At 44.4% G+C, this 20,620-nt stretch overlaps 1 protein-coding gene across 3 annotated transcripts in view; it reads left to right on the forward strand.

Annotated features, from left to right (window-relative positions):
* PSD3 (pleckstrin and Sec7 domain containing 3) overlaps positions 4,131-20,620 on the forward strand; it is a 621,434-nt gene continuing 604,944 nt past the window's right edge. The window contains exon 1 of one of the 3 annotated variants that reach the window (XM_021077991.1): positions 4,131-4,309. The gene's annotated coding sequence lies outside the window, so the exon portion shown is untranslated. Of the gene's footprint in view, positions 4,310-9,070; positions 9,601-20,620 lie in introns of those variants that run through there. The other 2 variants (XM_021077990.1, XM_021077989.1) reach the window with 2 other exon arrangements.

Consider the following 20,620-nt stretch of genomic DNA (forward strand, 5'->3'; position numbering starts at 1 on the left):
CTGCTGCCTTTGGAATGGATAAGCAATGAGATCCTGCGGTGTAGCACTGGGAGCTATATTTAGTCTTTATGATAGCATGATAATGTGAGAAAAACAATCTATACATGTATGTGTAACTGGCTCACCATGCTGTACAGTAGAAAATTGACAGAACACTATAAGCCAGCTAAAATGAAAAAAAAAAAATCATTATATAGACCAAAAAAAAAAAAAAAGCGTGGTGAAACTAAACTATTCTTCAGGGACTAAATTTATTTTCTCTCTTTTTTTCTTCACTTTTTTTTTTTTTTTTTTTTTTTTTTTTTTTTTTTTAAGGGCCGCACCCATGGCATATGGAAGTTCCCAGGCTAGGGGTCAAATAGGAGCTGCAGCTGCCAGCCTACACCACAGCCAGAGCAACCATGTCTGTGACCTACACCACAGCTCACAGCAATGCCGGATCCTTTAACCCACAGAGTGAGGCCAGGGATGGAACCTGCATCCTCATGGATGCTAGCTGGATTCTTTACTGCTGAGCCACAGTGGGAACTCCTACCCTCTGGTTTTGATTTTTTTCTATTTATATTTTCCCTGGTCCCAGTCCCCTGTTTGTATTTTATCATTGCTTTAATGTATCACCTTTGGGGTAAGCTGGCCCAGACCCTTTCTAGAAGGCGGTGGGACAGATGTAAAGAATAAGGTGACGTTGTCTCAGGGATGCTGTTTCCCTCACTTCCAAGCTGATCGACTCTCTGTCTTTATGCTTCCCTAACGCTTGGTCCTCACGCCACACAGCTCTCTTCACATGATCCTACACTGTGGTTAAGGACGTACTTAAGGTGCAGTTACTGGGTCCCCCGAACTATGTGATCTTGGAAAGTCATCTCTCTGTGGTTTTGCTGTAAAAAGAGGATCCCGATGATGTCTACCTGGTAGCAGTGCTGTGAGGACTAAAGGGATGAATCTGGAGTACTTAGAACGGTGCCTGGAATACATGAAGTGCTCAGGAATTGTTGTGACTGCTATTACATTAGAGTTACTTCTACATTGGACTCCCCGATGTGTCCGGAGCTTCTTTTACTTTTTTCTTCTTTTTTTCTTTTTGGGACCACAGCTGTGGCATAAGGGAGTTTCCGGGCTAGGGGTGGAATCAGACCTACAGCTGCTGGCCCTGCAATGCAGGATCCCAGCTGTGTCTGCAACTTACGCTGTAGCTGGTAGCAATGCCAGACCCACTGAGTGAGGTCAGGGATTGAACCCACATCCTCCTGGATACCAATCGGATTCATAACCCACTGAGCCACAGTGGGAACTCCCCTGAGCTTCTTTAGGGCAGGACTTTGTCTTATTTATTCCTAGTTCATAGAACAGGGCCTGGAATCAGCTGGGTACTCAGCATACATCAGAGATCAGAGTTCCCTGGAGGCTCAACAGGCTAAGGATCCACTACTGTCGCTGCCGTGGTGTGGGTTCTATCCCTGGCCTGGGAACTTCTGCACACCAAGGGGTCTGCAAATAAGTAAGTAAGTAAATAAATAAATAAAAAACTTAGATTGGAGTTCCCGTTGCGGCTCAGTGGTAACAAACCTATCTAATATTCATGAGGATGTGAGTTCCATCCCTGGCCTTGGTCAGTGGGTTAAGTATCCAGCATTGCCATGAGCTGTGGTGTAGGTTGCAGGTGTGGCTTGGATCCTCCATTGCTCTGGCTGTGGTGTAGGCTGGCAGCTGCATCTCCAATTCGACCCCTAGCTTGGAAACTTCCATTTGCTGAAGGTGTGGCCCTAAAAAAAGCAAAACAAAAAAAGACTTATGTTGAAACCAGGCTCTGGTTCAGGGTTGTAGTCTCTCAAGAGGTGCATTTAGAGAAGCATTGTGGGGATGGATTTTGCAAGGCTTTAAAAACACATTTCCATTTAACGTGACAGGAAACAAGATCCACTGATGGTTTTTGAAATCTGGTAGGCAAAAGCAGTTTGTTGAGCAAGATTAATTAATAGTGGTGTGCATATCTGATTATATAGGGGCTAGGATGGGATCACCAGTCAAATGAGCTATAGGCCTCTTTGTCAAAGGCCCATAGCACCTCTGATGTTTCTGGGGTTCACTTTTCTGTTGTGCTAATGTTTTCAGCAAGGCCTTGGCTCTGGTGAAGTAAAAAGTGGTGGGCATGCTTTTGCCAGGGCAGCGGCGGAGCTGTTCCTGGAGGTTGGAGGGTATGAGTCAGGGACCAGGAAGAGATGACAGGGACTTGGCCAAAAGTACGGGCCGAGTCCCTCCCTAACGGATTACACGCTTGGGAAACATATCAGGTTTAAGTCATGTCTTAAGGTGAATCCTGAAGGAGAGAAGAGGAAGGACGGGAGGAAAGGTAAAAATGTAAAAGTCAGGAGTTCCTGTGGTGACTCAGCGGTAATGAACCCGACCAGGATCCATGAGGACCAGGGTTCGATCCCTGGCCTCGCTCAGTGGGTTAAGGATCTGGCATTGCTGTGAGCTGTGGTGTAGCTCACAGATGCAGCTCAGATCTCTCGTTGCTGTGGCTGTGGTGTAGGCCGGCAGCTATAGCTCTGATTTAACCCCCCTAGCCTGGGAACTTCCATATGCCCCAGGTGTGGCCCCAAAAAGACCAAAAAGAAAGGAAAAGTCACCTATTGCTGAAGGTTTGGCAGGGGTGGGGGTGGGGAGGTGGCAGTCCCACCCTGTCTGTGTCCTCGGCCACTGTGATGGGTAGGAAGAGCTCTCTTTCAACACCAGCTGAGACTTTTCTGGCCTGGAGTTCGTTCCTCTGAGTAATTGCCAGGCCTTGAGGGATCCGCTTCCCGGCTCTGGGGTGAGGACAGGGTGTGGGGAGACGAGCCAAAGGTTACAGACTCACAGGCTGATGGTCCCCATGCTAGGGGCTGTTGCTGGAGATTCCAGACTGTTTGGAGAAAGAACTGAAAACCAGAGTCAGAATAAGAGGGAGAAGCTGAGGGTCAGCCCTTCTCCCCCACTTCTGGAAGTTTCCAGGCGGTCAGGAGGCCAGAGGACCCACTCCCACCCCCTGCCACCGCAAGACTATCCCACGCACCTCCTCTGCCACATTCAACCTTCGCACCTGGAACAGGTGAGTTCCAGCTTCCCACCTCTCTGGGCAGAGCACCTCTGGGGGACCAGTGCCAGGTCTACAGTGCACTGGGGCTGGCCCCCCTGAGGCCATCGGTCCGTTCCACTGCCACCCCAGCACCTTCCTGCCACCATCAGCATCACCTTCACCACCGCCACCAGCACCATGGCCACCATCACTGCCGCTGCCCTGCACCAGAGCAGGCACCCCTTGCCGGGCATCCGCACTGCTGCCCCTCAGGAGGCAGCGTTTCTTCACCTCCTTCCCTCTTTCTCCAGAGGCCCCCAGGCCTGGCCAGAGCAGTCACTCTGCACCCTTTCCCTGCACCCCAGCTACTCCCGCCAAACTCAAAAGTGTCCCCCTCCAATTCCAGATGCCCACCTCCCTGGCCCCTGTGATGCCGAGTCCTCCTTCCGTCACAGCAGACAGGCCTTGGGACCTTCCAGAGACCCCCAGAGCAAACATCCACAGGGACCCCCACATGAGAACAAGCTGACCTGGCTGTGGGGCGGGAGCCGTTCCTGGCAGGCAGGCTGGGAAGGAAAGAAGGCCCTGATCAGAGGCCGTTGACCTGGGAAACTGCAGCCAGGCATTCTGTGCGACTGGTTTGGGAAGAATATTTGTTTTTTGTCTTTTGGGGTTTTGTTTGGTTTTGTTTTGTTTTTGCTTTTTAGGGCTGCACCCGTGGCATATGGAGGTTCCCAGGCTACACGTCAAACCCGAGCTACGGCCGCCAGCCTACACCACAGTCACAGCTACATGGGATCCAAGCCACATCTGTGACCTACACCGCAGCTCATGGCAACAGCGGATCCTTGACCCACTGAGCAAGGCCAGGGATCGAACCCTCATCCTCATGGATACTGGTCGGGTTCATTTCCATTGAGCCACAACTGGTTGCCATTTAGTTTGTTCTGTCAGCTGTTTATTAATCTGTAACTTCCTGTTCAGAAGCAGAGTGTGCTTTTTAAAGAAACCTTACACAGCATAAGTTTATTTTGGGACTGGACATACAATATATAAAGAGGATCTCTGAGAGCTATTTCACCCTGTAAGCTATTTTCTTCAGCAAAATTTTGCGGGTGCTCACTGGGTGCCAGGCACTGTTCAGGGCACTGGTGATGCAGTGATAAATGAGACGGACTCAGCTTCCAGAAGCCGACCATCCACTCCAGGGAGACAAGCATAAGAAACTTCGGAGAGCACAATAAAGTGTGGTAGGTGAGCAAGGGGGGTCAGGATGCAGAGGAGGGCTGCCAGCAGAAGAGTAAAGAAGTCATCATGAAGAAGCTCTGGGAGGGAATCTAGAAACTATTTCACAAGGAGTTCCCTGGTGGTCTAGGGGTTATGATTCAGGCTTTTACCACTGCTGCCCGAGTTTGGTCCCTGGTCAGAGAACTGAGATCCCACCTCAAGTGACTGCATGGTGCTGATAGAAATGATTTCAGGTGGGGATGATGTGACAAAGATGTCACATTTGTTGACAATGTCCAGGAAAGAGCTTGAAAGTAGAGGAAATAATTGAAAGTTATTTAGGCAATAGATGATAAAGGCCTATTTGAAGACAGAGAGAGGAGATGCCAAGGAGATTTGAGAGTTGCTATGATTGGATGAGACAGAGGTGAGGAAAAGAGTTGAGAGCAGGCTTTTCTTTTTTTGGGCCCGTGGAAAGGCGTTGTAATCATAAAGAATGGAAAAGAAGGAGGAGCAAGTGTGTGGGAAAGAGCGATGGATGTTACTAATCAGGGTGGGCTGCTCGCTGCTCAAAATGTGCATAGAAAGGTTGGCTTAGGAGTTCCCATTGTGCCTCAGAGGTTAACAAACCGGACTAGCAACCATGAGGATGAGGGTTCGATCCCTGGCCTTGCTCAGTGGGTTAGGGATCCAGTGTTGTGGTGAGCTGTGGTGTATGTAGGTCGCAGACTCGGCTTGGTCCTCTGATTGGACCCCTCACCTGGGAACCTCTGTATGCTGCCAGCTGGCCCTAAAGAGACCAAAAAAAAAAAAAAAAAAGTTGGCTTAATCAGTTGCTTTGATGAAGAGGGGCAATTTTTAAATGTCTAGAAAGATATTTTCAACAACATTGTTTAAAATAATGACAAATTGGGAAATGTCTAAGTGCTCTACCGTGGGCGAAGAAGTAAATACATTATGAGTATTGCGTAGAAATTAAAATCACATCTGAGTGTTTCCCGGTGGCTCAGTGGGTTAAGGATATAGTGTTGTCACTGCCAAGGCTTGGGTTGCTGCTGGGCAAGGGTTCTATACCTGGCCTGGCAACTTCCTCATGCTGCGGGTGTGGCCAAAAAAAAAAAATCTCATTTGAAGGACATGGGGACATAAATATTCAAAATATCAAAGTAGATGGAAACAGCAGGACACAATACTATTGAATATTATTAAAAATAAATTCATGATATTAAAAAAAAGGACAGGAATTGTAGTTCCTGTTGTGGCTCAGTAGTAAAGACCCAACTAGGATCCCTGAGGATTTGGGTTCCATCCCTGGCCTCGCTCAGTGGGTTAAGGACCTGGTGTTGCTGCAAGCTGTGGTGTAGGTCACAGATGCAGCTCGGATCTGGCGTTGCTGTGGCTGTGGTGTGGCCTGACAGCTGAGGTCCGATTTGACCCCTAGCCTGGGAACTTCCATATGCCACGGATGTGGCCCTAAAAAGACAAAAAAAAAAAAAAAAAAAGACAAAGAGAAAACATTGAGAGTGATGATTTCTGCTTGATGGTATGTGGCTGATTTGTGTTATCAAGTTCCTTTGGACTTTTCTGCAATTTCCAAATTTTGTGCAATGAGCCTTATTACTTTTATAAAGAGAAAAAAAATAAGAAAAAAGAAAAAAATGAGATCAACTACTACTGGTGAAAACCTTTAGGTTTATTGTCTCCCTTATAACTATTTCAAAATAAAATAGCGTATAATAGATAAGAGTTGGCACCCTTTTCTATTTGACTTACAAAACATCAGTGGAGTGGGATAGATCCTGGCAGAGAGAAAGAGATGCCCTTCATAGGAAAAAGGAAACAGGGCCAAAGAAGATAAAATATTACAAAAATAGGAGTTCCTTGGTGGCTCAGTGGGTTAAGGATTTGATTATCACTGACATGGCGCTGGTCACTGCTGTGGCACAGGTTTGATCCTTGGCCCAGGAACTTTTGCCTGCCGCAGGTATGGAAGGAAAGAAAAAACCCTGCAAAACTAGAGCAGAGATACCTACTTTCACTGGAAGGAAATCAGAGTCCTTCTCTCCGAGGCAGTCTAACCTTTGGATGCTGTTTATAGCTTAGATAAACACAAAAGCAACTCTGGAAGTAGATAAGAAGGAGGTTATGTCACAATTGCAAACAATGTCTCATTGTACACTATTTTATTAGGCTTGCTAACCTCAAGGAGACCTTTGCTAAGATTTCTCTTGGTTTTCCACTAAGACTGCAAAAGATTTTCAAGGGACCTGCCTTAAGGCGCAAATGAGAATTGACCATCCAGTGCCCTCAAGAAACATTTGAATTTTTTATGAATTTATGTGTAACTAAATAAAATCTTTCTAGGAAATAAGCCTATAAATGTACCCTGAGGAAAGTGATAACTGAACAGCAATAGAATAATTATCTTAGAATCTTGATATTGATCCATAAAGATTCCTGGCTTTATGCCTAATCAACAGATAACACAACACGGCAAGATTCCCTATTTGAGGCAATGTGAGGGGGGTGAAACAGTCTCTGACCCCATGGTATTATCTCACATGACCTTGTCCTTTAACTTAAAATTGAAAAACGTGGGAATTATCTTTAACAGATAAGTTTCTGACAAACGGAGCCTTCCTTCAGCGTATCTTTGAATTTCTTTTACATTTATCTGTGTGTTGTTATTTTCCACCCAACATATGCTACTCAAAGTTCAGGAAACTTTCCCCAAATACTTTTTTCTCCTGCCCCCATTGGCACTGGCCTTGCCCACGTGTCCCCTCACCATCTGTTCTGGGTGTCACTCTGCCTTATCACAGGCAGCACACTTGGGTCTGCCTGGTAGAGGGTCAAAGTGCTCTGAGTACCAAGGTCCCCAACCCCCAGGAAATATCAAATCTGAAAAGGGTCAGGGACAGCCTCTCTGTCTGGTTTTCTTTAGGTTCAGCTTCTTTTTCTTTCTTTCTTTTCTTTTCTTTCTTTCTTTCTTTCTTTCTTGCTTGCTTGCTTTCTTCCTTGTCTTTTTAGGCTGCAGCCACCGCAAATGGAAGTTCCCAGGCTAGGGATCAAATCAGAGCTGCATTTGTGGACAGCACCACAGCCATGGCAACACCAGATCCTTAGCCCGCTAAGCAAGAACCAGCATCCTCATGGATACTAGTCGGGTTCTTAACCCACAGAGCCTCAGTGGGAACTCCAGGTTCAGCTTTTTACTAGACTTTAAAGGCCATGCCCATATGGCCTAATTTTCTTGGCTGCGCTCGCATCTGTAAAAATGGCCTCAAAGAAAATAAATGAAAGTGGCAAAGATTGGAAGAACCTGAATTTCTCATTCCCTCTCACCATCCCGCAGAGTTTGTGTTCTTGCCATATTCTTTTTTTTTTTTTGATCTTTTAAAAATTTTATTTTACGATTTTTATTTTTTCCATTACAGTCGATTTTCAGGGTTCTGTCAATTTCTGCTGTAATTCTTGCTATATTCTCTCTCACGTGGCAAGCGGACCCAGCTGCTGCCTGTAGAGATGGAAGATTTTTTTTCCCAGTTAAGACATTTTTCAATATAGGTTGTCAAAGTAAACACTGGTAGTTTTGCTTATGCTATCACTCAGAGGATGCCAGAAACATTAGGAACCCCAAAATTCAAAATGGCAAACTAATTGTTTAAAAGTTAAACCTCATTAGAAAGACAAATATCATATGATATCATTTATATGTGGAACTAAAATAGGAGACAAATCAACATATCTAGGAAATAGAAAAATATTCCGACATAGAGAACAGACTTGTGGTTACAAATAGGGAGGGCATTGGGGGAGGGGCTGGACTGGAACTTTGGGATTAGCAGAAACAAAGTATTACATATAGGATGGATAAACAACAAGATCCTACTGTAGAGCCCAGGGAACTCTATTCAATATCTGTGATAAACCATCATGAGAAAGAATATGAAAAAGAATGTATATATGTATAACTGAGTCACTATGCTGTGCAGCAGAAATTAACACAACTTTGTAAATCAGCTAGACTTCAATAAGACTTTTTTAGGAGTTCCTGTTGTGGCTCAGCAGGAACAAACCCAACTAGTATCAGGATGACTCGGGTTCGACCCCTGGCCTTGCTCAGTGGGTTAAGGGTCCAGCGTTGCTGTGAGCTGTGGTTTAGGTCGTGGGTACGGCTTGGATCTGGCATTGCTGCGCCTGTGGCCTAGGCTGGCAGCTGCAGCTCCAATTCAACTCCTAGTCTGGGAGCCTCCGTATGCTGCAGGTATGGCCCTAAAAAGACGTTTAAAAAAAAAAAAAGACTTTTTAAAAAAGTTAAACCTCATAAAAAATTGCTCAACCTCATAAAAAATGCTGCATAAAAAATTTAGAGATACTGACCTATTTAAAGGACAGTGGTTTGTGATAGCAAATCAATTTTTTATTTAAAAAAAACTATGGAAATTAGTAAAATTTGAATAATTTTTTTGTATGTCTCAAATAAAATTCTTTGAATGAAAACTTCTAAAAAAAAAAGTTAAACCTCAGTAGAGTATGCTTGCGTCCTTTAAATGTCTAGGAGGAGGAAGGAAACTCTGCTGGAAAAGAAAGAGAGAGGATAATCACAGAATGGGACTGTGGGACCTTATAAAAGGAATAATGAAGCCTGAAGTGGCTTTTCAGTGGTGGCCCTCTCCTCCTGTATTGCCTATTGAATGGCTGTCAAAATAAGCCACCAGTTACCCCACTGTGTGTAATCAGTGTGACATCTGCGGCTCCGTAAGAGGCCACTGTTTCTCTAACTTCAACTCCCAGCGCACTTCCTGTCGCTGTGCTGGATGAATCGTCAGAGCCCTGGGGTCCGGTTACCCTCCGGCTCATTTTAGAATCACGCTCCCTTTCGCTCTCAGCTGGCAGAAGCGCTCCTGGCTGCACTTACACCCTCCAGCATTGGAAAAAAACTTACTCTTGAACAAACCTACGCAAAACGAGAGCTAATGGGGTTCCCACTTCTCTTCCAAGAAACTTCTAAATCATTTTGCAATTGGTGATTCCTGCTTGGCTTGATACATGTGTTTTACACATTTTCTTTGACAAGTAAACCAAGGCCGTGTGGTTTTTGTCTGGGCCTGGAGTGTAGACGAGGCGAAATGAGGAAGCAAGTAACGAGTGTGAAGGTTTTGTAGAGAAAAAAAGGAGACCACTGGGACAAACAGGTCACTGCAACAGGCGACACAACTGGCGACACAACTGACGGGACTTTTATATTTGAAGTGTCAGACACAACCTCACAACGAAGAGAAAGCTTTTCAGGGACCTGGCCAGATGCAAGCCTGGTAAGTCACTGCTTCAGACGAAAACTTTTTGTGTGAAGCAAAACACCAGCAAGAAGCTATATCAGGAAGAAATGTTTGGGTCTTGGAAAAGTTTTATCCTTTCTATAACCCTGACTATGTATAAATAAGAATTCTTGCATGATAGGAGATACGATTTGGGGTATTCTGCTGGGTCGTTTCGGGGTATATTTTCCTTTGGAGGAAGACGAGTCGGAAAAATATACTTGGTTTTACCATCTAAATCTATTGTCGCATAAGCTCCAATTGCCCGAGGCTTGGTGTTTGAGGATCAAGGCAGGTTAGTGACCTTGAATTATGCTTTTCTTTCAATATATTCCAAAATATTGACTGCATGGCTATGTAGTGTTCTCACAAACATTCACTGTGGGAAGGTTTTACTGGAACTCTCAGGTCTATTCTGTTTTAAGGAGCTCTGGTACATTAAAAAAACAAACAAACAAACAAACAAAAAAACCTTTGCTTTTTGCCCTTTATGTAAAATCTTTAGTGTGAAACAGACATAGTCAAAGCAGGTGATGACAAATACGTTATGAAGAAAACCTGTCAACACGAAAAATGTTAGAATAAGGTGTTGCGTATTTCTCAAGAAAAGCTGAAGATTTAAACTTAAAAAAAAAAAAAAAAAGAGGTAGAAAAGGTTACTTTCTACTTTCTGCTTATCCATTAAAAATTGTCTCCATTTTCGTAACCAGACCCACTAAGATGGCCTTTCTATGGCGCTTTGGCCTCATCAGGAGAGTAGGGGAAACACCTCAATGTGAAATTATTGCAGTTTGTTAACGGTCGAAGAGGAACTTGCTAAGCAGACGTATCAGATAACCCACTGCCATCAGGGCAGGACATGCCAGTGCTCCCTTTAAAGACAGCCGATGGCTACACAAAACACACCGTTTATAAACAATGAGAAAAAAAAAAAAAAAGTATTAGAAAGCATGGCACTTGTGTTACACCATGAATTCATGAGTGTCAATATTACGACAGGTCATCCGTCAAAAACAATGATTAAGCATGACTGTGTTAGCAACTGAGCGTGCAGGTTACCTTTCAGCCTAACTCCGTAATCTCAGTTGGATACACTCGCAGGATACAGGCGGAGGAGGCAGATTTTAAGGACAAGGGCTGGGCGAGGGGAAGGCTGACCAGGGAACGTGTGAGGCACTTTCTGTGGATAGGAACTGAAAAGATCCGTTTCCCAGGAAGCACTCTGCCAGGAGATGGGTTTTTCCCCTTCTGTCCTGGGCGTTTCCCCTGAAATGAGAGCAGATGGAGCCTTCTCCTTTCTGGATTCTCTCTGTCTTTGAGAAGGAGGAAATGAGGAGTTCCTGTTGTGACTCAGTGGGTTAAGAACTGTCACAGTGTCTGTGAGGATGTGACTTTCTGTGAGGATGAGGTCCTGGCCTCGCTCAGTCGGTTAAAGATCCAGTGTTGCCATGAGCTGCAGTGTAGATCTCGGATGCAGCTGGGTTCTGGCATTGCTGTGGCTGCGGTGTAGGCAGGTGGCTGCAGCTCCAATTTGATCCCTAGCCTGGGAACTTCTGAATGATGCAAGTGAGGCCCTAAAAAGAAAAAAATGAAAAGAAAGAAGGAGGCGGGGGAGGGAGGGAGGGAGGAAAGAAGGGAAAAAGAAAAGAGAAAGAAAGAAAGGAAAGAAGGAAGAAAGAGAAGAGGAAATGAAATTCCCAGGAAGGGATCCTGGCTAAATTAGAGAAATCCTAACTTGGGGTCTCTGGGATGCTAAGAGGCCCATGCTTGGGGGGCCCTAAGAAGGCCTGTGAGCCCCTGCAACCCTGTGCAGAATTGCTGATGGAAGGATCATGCCTTCACATGAGCAGCGTGTTCCAGGGAAAGGCCGCTCACAGATGGAGGAGAGATTTGTCTAACTTTGCTGCCTTGGAAGCTGGGCTTCTACTGCTCCAGCCCCAGACTCAGAATCTCAGGGTCCTCATAAGAAGAGCAGGTCCCCCTGTGCTTTGTGTAGGGTGTCTGCATGGGACAGAGAGGAGGAAAGGCTTCTTGCCCCCTGTGACCAAGCACAGGATGTCCAGGGAAATGTGGGAACACTACAGTTGGGTTAGTCTTGCCCAAGTGGTGGTTGAGAGGGTCCTGACCTTGGAAGAAGCTGGGGCTTCCTGGGGCAGCTGTGAACTTGATCCATGAGGGGTTGGATAGAGACCGACGTGGAGAACACAGAGTTAAGATCACAGTAAGGTCAAGGGTGCAGGAAGATCTTAACACGGTAAGATCACAGGCACAGAGGATCAAGGCAAGGACAGAAGTCAAGTTGCCGATGGGTTAGGAGCAGGAGGGGGCCTGGGGAGAGGAGCAAATCGAGCTGAGTTCTGGTTCTGCTCCAGATCCTGTGCACTGATGTGGGCGAGCTGGCTGGCCATGGCCATGGAGACCTCTGGACGCTATAGCACCTGGGCAGACTGGCTAAAATCTTATATTATGGACTAAAAGTTTCCCTAAGAAACCTTCTATTCCATCTCTCTCATTCCACTCACATGAAAAGTGCAGCTCAGAGATGAGGCAAGATTGCAGAACTAACAATGAGAGAGCCCCGCCAGGACCTGTCTCCTCCGGCCTATCAAGGCTCAGGGGTGCCTTGAAGCTGTCATGACCAGTGTCATAGTTCCTTTTCCTCCTGTTTACATCTGGAACCACAGGGACCTCCAGCCCCCCGAGGCCCCATGCTTCCCCTGGACTCTATTTACCATGCAGCTCTCCACCACCCCTCCTTTCCCATGTCTCAGTCCTTCCCAATTCCCAGAACCTCCCACAGTGCCCCTGGTCCCACAAGCCATCCTCAGCCCGCCTCTCCATATCCCACAGCCTTCCTTTCTGAAGGGCCCTGCCTGCCTGACCAAACCCCGAATACCCTGGGGTAGCAGGTGGAGTCGATGGCCTTTGTGCCCCCCATTACTCCTCCTGCACCCTTTCCGCCTGTCCTCACATCTCCCAGCCTTGAATCCTATGCCATCAGACTCCACCACACATACCACCAAACTGTGTCAAAGGCACCCACTTGGGCCACGTGCATGGTAAGGCCTAAATTGCTGCCTTGTCATCTTAGAGCCTCACAAGGCCCAAAGGCCATGAGTTACTCAGCTCTTGCCCCCCACCCCTGCACCCCCTCACCACCATAGCAGGATCATCATAACAGTTCATGTCCCGCAAAAGTACCCCAACAAGCCAATCAGCCCCGTCCATTTTTCCAAAAGTCTACTCAGCTCTCTTCTGAAAACCCCAGCCTCTGAGCATGTGGTCCAAGTGCCCCCATTTCCCACCTGGACCATTGGAGTAACTGCTGTCTGCTCCCTCACAAACCCCCTCCCTGTAGACTGTTCACATGGCAGCCGGGGTGGCCCTTTGGGAGCCTAAGTCAGATCACATCTCTCTGCTGCATGGACCCTCCAAGCCCCCTTGTCTCATCAGGAGTCAAAACCAAAGTCCTGCCAGCAAGCAGTTAAGAGTAAAAGCCAGGGAGTTCCCTTTGCGGCCAGCAAAACAAACCCAACTAGTATCCGTGAGGATTAAGGTTTGATCCCTGGCCTTGCTCAGTGGGTTAAGGATCAGGCATTGCCATGAGCTGTGGTGCAGGTTGCAGACATGGCTCAGATCTGGCGGTGCTGTGGCTGTGGTGCAGGCTGGCAGCTGCAGCTCCAATTATACCCCTAGCCTGGGAACTTCCATGTGCCACGGGTGCAGTCCTAAAAAGTTAAAAAAAAGAGAGAGAAAGAAAAGAAAAGGGAAACGCCAACATTATCAAGAATTCCCTACATACCAGACACTGTCCTAAGCTCAGTGTATGGATGAGTTTATTTAATCCTCACAACCAGCCCAGGTGGTGCCGGGTAATTATGTGATCGTGATCATTTAATGAACCAAGAGGTTGAATGTGAGAGATTAAGTGATCGATCATAAGGCTACCCAGCCAACAGCAAAGATCCCCCCCAGGCAGCCTGACTCCATGGGTTCCTGAACATTTCACCTCTGCTGTCTTAATTTTAAAAAAAACAGAGAGAGGAGTTCCCATTGTAGCGCATTGGAAACGAATCCAAGAGGATGTGGGTTCAACCCCTGGCCTCGCTCAGTGGGTCTTGGTGAAGGTCACAGATGTGGTTCGGAGCCTGTGTTGCTGTGGCTGTGGTATAGACTGGCAGCTGTAGTTCTGATTCAACCCCTATTCTGGGAATTTCCCTGTGCTGTGGGTGCAGCCCTAAAAAGTGAAAAATCAGAGAGAGACTCTAAGATAACAATAGAAATATTATTCTAATAAAATATTGTTATGTGTAATTAAATAGCTCCCATTTACTAAATGCAAATTTGTGCAAAGCACCATGCTTGCTACCCTCCCCTGTCTCATTGGGGGGGGGGGGCAGTGGGGGCAGGCAGGTGGGCAGCCCATCCAAGAGTTATCACAGAGAAAATGACATGACAAGTGCCTAACACAAAAGGACATTGATAAATATTAGTTCTATTTCCCACCCAGAGACAAACAGCATTAATACCTCTATATAGAAACTTTTAGATATTTTTCTATACCTATTTACAAGTAAATGAATGTGTTCTGTATCATACAACCTATTTTTTTTACCTTCCAAAATATCATAAACCCTTTTCCATGTCAATACCTACCCATCAACAACATGCTTTCTTTCTTGGTGAGTTTGAGAATGGGCCCTCAAATTGGAAAATACTGGTTCCTATACTGGTACCGGAAAATACTGGTTCTAAGGTCCTAAAAAAAGACCTTAGATATTACAATGGTTTGTGATCCCCTCTGCCCCCACCAAAGGGCTACAGTACATAAGCAGATGTACATTGTGGTATTAAAATTTCATGGGGTTCGATCCCTGGCCTTGACTCAGTGGTTAAGGATCTGGCATTGTTGCAAGCTGTGGTGTAGGTCGCAGATGCAGCCCGGATCCTGTGTGGCTGTGGCATAAGCAACCCCAATTTGACCCCTAGCCTGGGAATTTCCAGATGCTGCCTGTGTGGCTGTAAAATAAATAAGTAAGCAAGCAAACAAACAAAATTTCATGGGGGAAGGAGGTGGGTAAGAAAGTATCAGGAGAAAAAAGTCTAAAAAGCCTCCTTACAGGGACAATATTGAAAAAAAACTTGAGAGGGAAGAAAAGAAGGCAGAGAAACCAGACATCATGCACACCCTCTCCCACAAACACATCAAAAAACCACATCTACACGTAGAACAATTCGCACAGATCATCTATGAATGCTGGCAGGACAACTTAAAACTTCCAAAAAGGTCAAGAAACCCTCACATAACTGGGTAGAACAAAAGGGACAAAAAAGAGAAAGAGAAAAAAGGAATTAAGACAGGACTAGCACTTCTGAGAGGGAGCTGTGAAAGAGAAAATTAACCCACACCTTGAGAAGGCACCTAACCAACAGGGAGCTCAGCCAAGGTGGAGGGATCTCAAAGTCACCAAGAAAAGAGCAGCAGCTGGACTGAGGACAAAGTAGAATGAAGAGCACAGATCATTTGTATCACCGCCCTGGACACCACAGCCTGAGATGCTCGGGTGGGCTGGGCACTGAGACTCAGGCTCCAGAGGTCAGTTCTGGGGAGAGGACTAGGGCTGGCTGTGTGGATACAGCCTGAGGGGTTAGGGAGCAGTGTGCCATGGGTGGGGGAGCAGTGTGCTATGGGCTGGGGAGTGGAACGCCATGGCAGAGGGAACCTGGGAGAAGGTCCAGGCCCATAGGAGAAGCAAGGTGCCGTTGTTGGGGTGGGTGAGAGGAGAAGGGGAAGACCACCATAGGAATCTCTTTCCCTGTGTATGCTCAAACTCTCAGAGAGCCGGGAACCTCTGGCATAGGCTACATGTGGCAAGGGCCACTTGCTCTATCTATGGAAGACTAGGCACCTTGCGTGGGCTAAGGGCAGTATGTGTGTGGGGGGGGGCGCTAAGTGCAACACAGTGCATCTTGCATGATCTACAGGCAGTGGAAACAAACCACAGCAGTCATTTCAGAAACCAGAGGGGGGCGTGGCCTGTCACCACTAGAAGTCTGTGAACAGGCTCCACTTGCAGCCCCAGTCACCTCAAAGGTGGGCAAAAAAAGAGAGCACTGGAACTGAGCACCACCTGTTGATGCTCTCACTCCCCTGGGAACACAGCTGCCCTTCTGTTGCCACTGCCAAATGCTCCAGGCAGTGTCCACGCATGCTTGATCACTGTCACTTCCCAGATCCTGCCACTAAGAATGGCCTGTGCAGCAACTCCTGCATGGGCTAAGTTGGACAGGGTGCTTCCTGCATGGTCTACAGCTGGCGGGGGCAAACCACAGTTATCTCTGACTCCAGAGGTGGACATGGCCTGCAACCACTAGGAGTCCATGAACTGGCACAACTTGTGGCCCCAATCACATCAGAAGGCACCACACAGGTGGGCATTGTGATGGAACACCACCCGCTGTTGCTCTCACTCCCTGGAAACTGACACACTCTGCCACTGCCACTGCCAAATGCTTTGGGCACTGCATAAATCTGCCTAAGTCTCATTACTACTTCCCAGGGTCCTGTAACTAGGAGTAGCCTGTGCCACCTTCTTGCAGGTCCTTGCTACTGTCAAGAGCCCAGCAAGAGGCACTGACTACTAGCCCTATCCACTGCCTCCTTCTCCCAGGAAAGACACTCAACTGGCTCACATTGAGGAAAGGGACAGCAAATATCCAAACTCCCATGCCAAAAATAAATAGTAACCCCCACAAAACACAAAAGTGTCCTCTTGCATAGAAATAACCCTCCAAGACTACAGTAGCTGGTTTCCCTAACTCACAGAAAAAGAAAAATATAAGCAAAATGAAGAAGCTTAGGAACCATTCCCAGTTAAAAGAACAGGAGAATTCACCTGAAGCAGCAAAAAATTAAACAGTCCTCTGCGGTCTAATAAACACTGAGTTCAAAAGGGAGATAGTGAAAATACTGAATGAATTAAGGGTGAATGTGAAAGAATTAAGAGTGGATATAAACAACAATGTGGATTACTTTAGAAAGGAACTAGAAAACATAAGAAGAAACCAAAAAAAAATTTTTTTTAATTCATTTGCAGAGACACAAACTGAGTTAAAGACACTAAAGAGCAGAATGAATAATGCAGAGGAATGAATTAGTGAGTTGAAAGATAGAATAATGGAAAAATCACCTAATTAAGACAGCAGACAGAAAACCAAATAAAAAAACTTGAAAGAATATAAGAGATATATGGGATAATACAAAGCAGGCCAATCTACACCTAATAGGTATTCCAGAAGGAGAAGTAAAAGAAAAGGGGATTGAAAATATATTTGAAGAAATTATGTTTGAAAACTTTCCGAATCTAAAGGAAACAGATATCAAGATACAGAAAGCACAGAGGGCCCAAAACAAGTAGAACCAACACCAAGACATATTATAATAAAAATGGCAAAAGTTAAAGGTAAAGATAGGATTCTAGAGGCAGCAAGAGGGGAAAAAAAAGCATTATTTATAAGGGAACCCCCATAAGGCTATCAGCTGATTTCTCTACAGAAACACTATAGGCCAAAAGAGAGGCAAGATATATTCAAAGTTCTAAGAGGGAAAAATTTTCAGCCTAGAATACTCTACTCAACAAGAATATCATTTAAAATAGAAGGAGAAATAAAAAATTTTCTTCAACAAACAAAAGCTAAAAGAATACAGCAATACTAAACCCATTCTAAAAGAAATACTGAAAGGGCTTCTCTAAATAAAAAAGAAGTAAGAAGAAATAGGATAGAGGAAACCACAATTGGAAAGAAATCACTTAAATAAGCCAGTATACAGATCTAAAAGAAAAAAAATGTATTGTAACAGTGATGATAAACACAAGGAGCAGTAAAAGGACAAACATGAAGATGTTAAGAAATGGTCTTCAAAATCGGAGAATGTGAATACGGAAAGTAAGAAAATCCAGACTCTTTTTTTTTTTTTTTTTTAGAATGTGTTTGAGCCTATATGACTATCAGGCAAAGAGAGCAGATATATGAAGGGGTTAACATACTTGAAAAATAGGGCAACTGAAAATCAAAACCAAGAATTACCTTCACAAAAACTAAAAAGAAAAGGACACAAGGATAAAATAAAAGGAAATCATCCAACCAAAGAAAGAAAGGAACAAAGGAGAAACATAGAATCAACCGGAAAACAATGGCAATCAATACATATTTATCAATAATACAGTACCTTTTAAAATTGCGCCCCCCAAAAACTAAAGACCTAGGAATAAACCTGACCAAGGAGGTGAAAGACTTATATGCTGAGAACTAGAAAATATTAATCAAGGAAATTAAAGAGGATTCAAAGAAAGAAAAATATTCCATGCTCCTGGGTTGGAAGAATCATTACCATAAAAAATAGCCATTCTACCCAAAGCAATCTACAGGTTTGATGCTATCCCTATCAAATTACCCATGACATTTTTCGCAGAACTACAACAAACAATCTAAAAATTTACATGGAACCATAAAAGACCCAGAATTGCCAAAGCAATCCTGAGGAACAAAAGCCAGCAGGAGGCATAACTCTCCCAGACTTCAGGCAATATTACAAAGCTAGAGTAATCAAGACAGTGCAGTACTGGTACCAAAACAGACATACAGACCAATGGAACAGAACAGAGAAACCGGAAATAAACCCTGACACTGTAGGGTCAATTTTGACAAAGGAAGCAAGAATATAAAATGGGAAAAAGACAGGCTTTTCAGCAAGTGGGCTGGGCAAACTGGACAGTCTCATGTAAATCAATGAAACTGGAACACACTCTCACACCATGCTCAAAAATAAATTCAAAATGGCTTAAAGATGTAAATATAAGACAAGGTACCACAAAACTCCTGGACGAGAACATAGGCAAAACATTCTCTGACATCAGCCGTACAAATGTTTTCTTAGATCAGACTCCCAAACAACAGGAATAAAAGCAAATAAACCAATGGAACCTAATCAGACTGACAAGCTTTTGCGCAGCAAAGGAAACCATTAAAAAACCAAAAAGACCCTACGGAATGGGAGAAAATAATTTCAAATGAAGCAACTGACAAGGGCTTAATCTCTAAAACATACAAACAATTTATACAACAAAACACCAAAAAAGCCAACAACCCAATTGAAAAATGGGCAAAAGACCTGAATAGACATTTCTCCAAAGAAGATATACAGATGGCCAAAAAGCACATGAAAAAATGCTCACATCAATGATTATTGGAGAAATGCAAATCAAAACTATCATGAGGGAGTTCCCATCGTGGCGCAGTGGTTAACGAATCCGACTAGGAACATGGGGTTGCGGGTTCGGTCCTGCCTTGTCAGTGGGTTAAGGATCAGCGTGCGTGAGCTGTGGTGTAGATTGCAGACGCGGCGGATCACGCGTGCTATGGCTCTGGCATAGGCGGTGGCTACAGCTCTGATTCAACCCTAGCCTGGACCTCCATATGCGGGAGTGCCAAGAAATAGCAACAACAACAACAACAACAAAAAAGACAAAAAGACAAAAAAAAAAAACTATCATGAGGTACCACCTCATACCAGTCAGAGTGGCCATCATTAATAAGTCCACAAATAACAAATGCTGGAGAAGGTATGGAAAAAAGAGAACTCTACTACACTGTTAGTGGGAATGTAAATTGGTATAGCCACTATGGAGAACAATATGGAGGTTCTTCAGAAAACTAAATACAGAACTACCATATGACCCAGCAATGCCACTCCTGGGCATATATCCAGACAAAACTTTCATTGAAAAAGATACTTGCAGCCCTATGTTCATTGCAGCACTGTTCACTAGTGCCAAGACATGGAAACAACCTAAATGGCCATCAACAGATGAATGGATTAAGAAGATATGGTATATAGACACAATGGAATACTACTCGGCCATAAAAAAAGAACAAAATAATGCCATTTGCAGCAACATGGATGGAAATAGAGACTCTCATACTAAGTGAAGTAAGAGAAAGAGAAAGGCAAATACCATATGATATCACTTATACCTGGAATCTAATATACTGCACAAGTGAACCTTTCCACAGAAAAGAAACTCATGGATGTGGAGAACAGCCTTGTGGTTGCCAAGGGAAGTAGGAGGGAGTCTGGGGCTAATAGATGAAAAACAATTGCATTCGGAGTGGATAAGCAATGAGATCCTGCTGCATAGCACAGGGAACTATATACAGTCGCCTGTGATGGAACATGATGGAGGATAATGTGAGAAAAAGAATATGACTGGGTCACTTTGCTGTACAGTAGAAATTGGCAGAACACTGTAAATCAACTATAGTGGAAAAAATTTGAAAATTATTTAAATCCAGAAAAAAAGAAAAAATTCTTGAGAATCACTGATCTGGAATATCTTTTTATATAATGGATTCCTTTGTATGAATGTGCCATGATTTATTTAACTGAAATATTGTTCAGTCTGCTATTGAACACTAAGAATGTCTCCAATTTTTAACACCATAAACAACACTACATCCTTGCAGCCAATACTTTGTATATCCTTCCAATGTAAATGGAATTTCTAGAAGATGTAAAATGAATTTCTAGAAGAGGAATTACACAGGTCAAAGGATGTTTCTAAACTTCCAATACATGTTCAAGACTCTACTTCAGGTAGTTTTCAGAGAAATTTCCAATAATGTATTACTTGTACACAAAACTAGAGGAAAGAGACATTTCTTCACACAACTAAGGTTAATAAATTCACTATTAGTATGAGTCTGTGCTTTAAAACGTCACTGCAAATAAAACATTTCTCAAGACTTCTTTTGTCCAGAATGTTCTGCAATATATTTTCACTTGAGCATTGCATTGTAAGAACTTCCTTCCTCAAGGAACTTGATGTGAATTGATAGATTTGTGCATTTTTATTATGTAGCCAGAACATACTAAATGAACTTATTCAATAAGCTGAATTCCATAATACTCAAGCCAAAAACAACTTGATTCTTTCCAATCCCCGTTCCTTCAAAAGCA

This window comes from Sus scrofa, chromosome 17 (genome assembly GCF_000003025.6).
Source record: "Sus scrofa isolate TJ Tabasco breed Duroc chromosome 17, Sscrofa11.1, whole genome shotgun sequence".
NCBI classification, from domain to species: Eukaryota; Metazoa; Chordata; class Mammalia; order Artiodactyla; family Suidae; genus Sus; species Sus scrofa.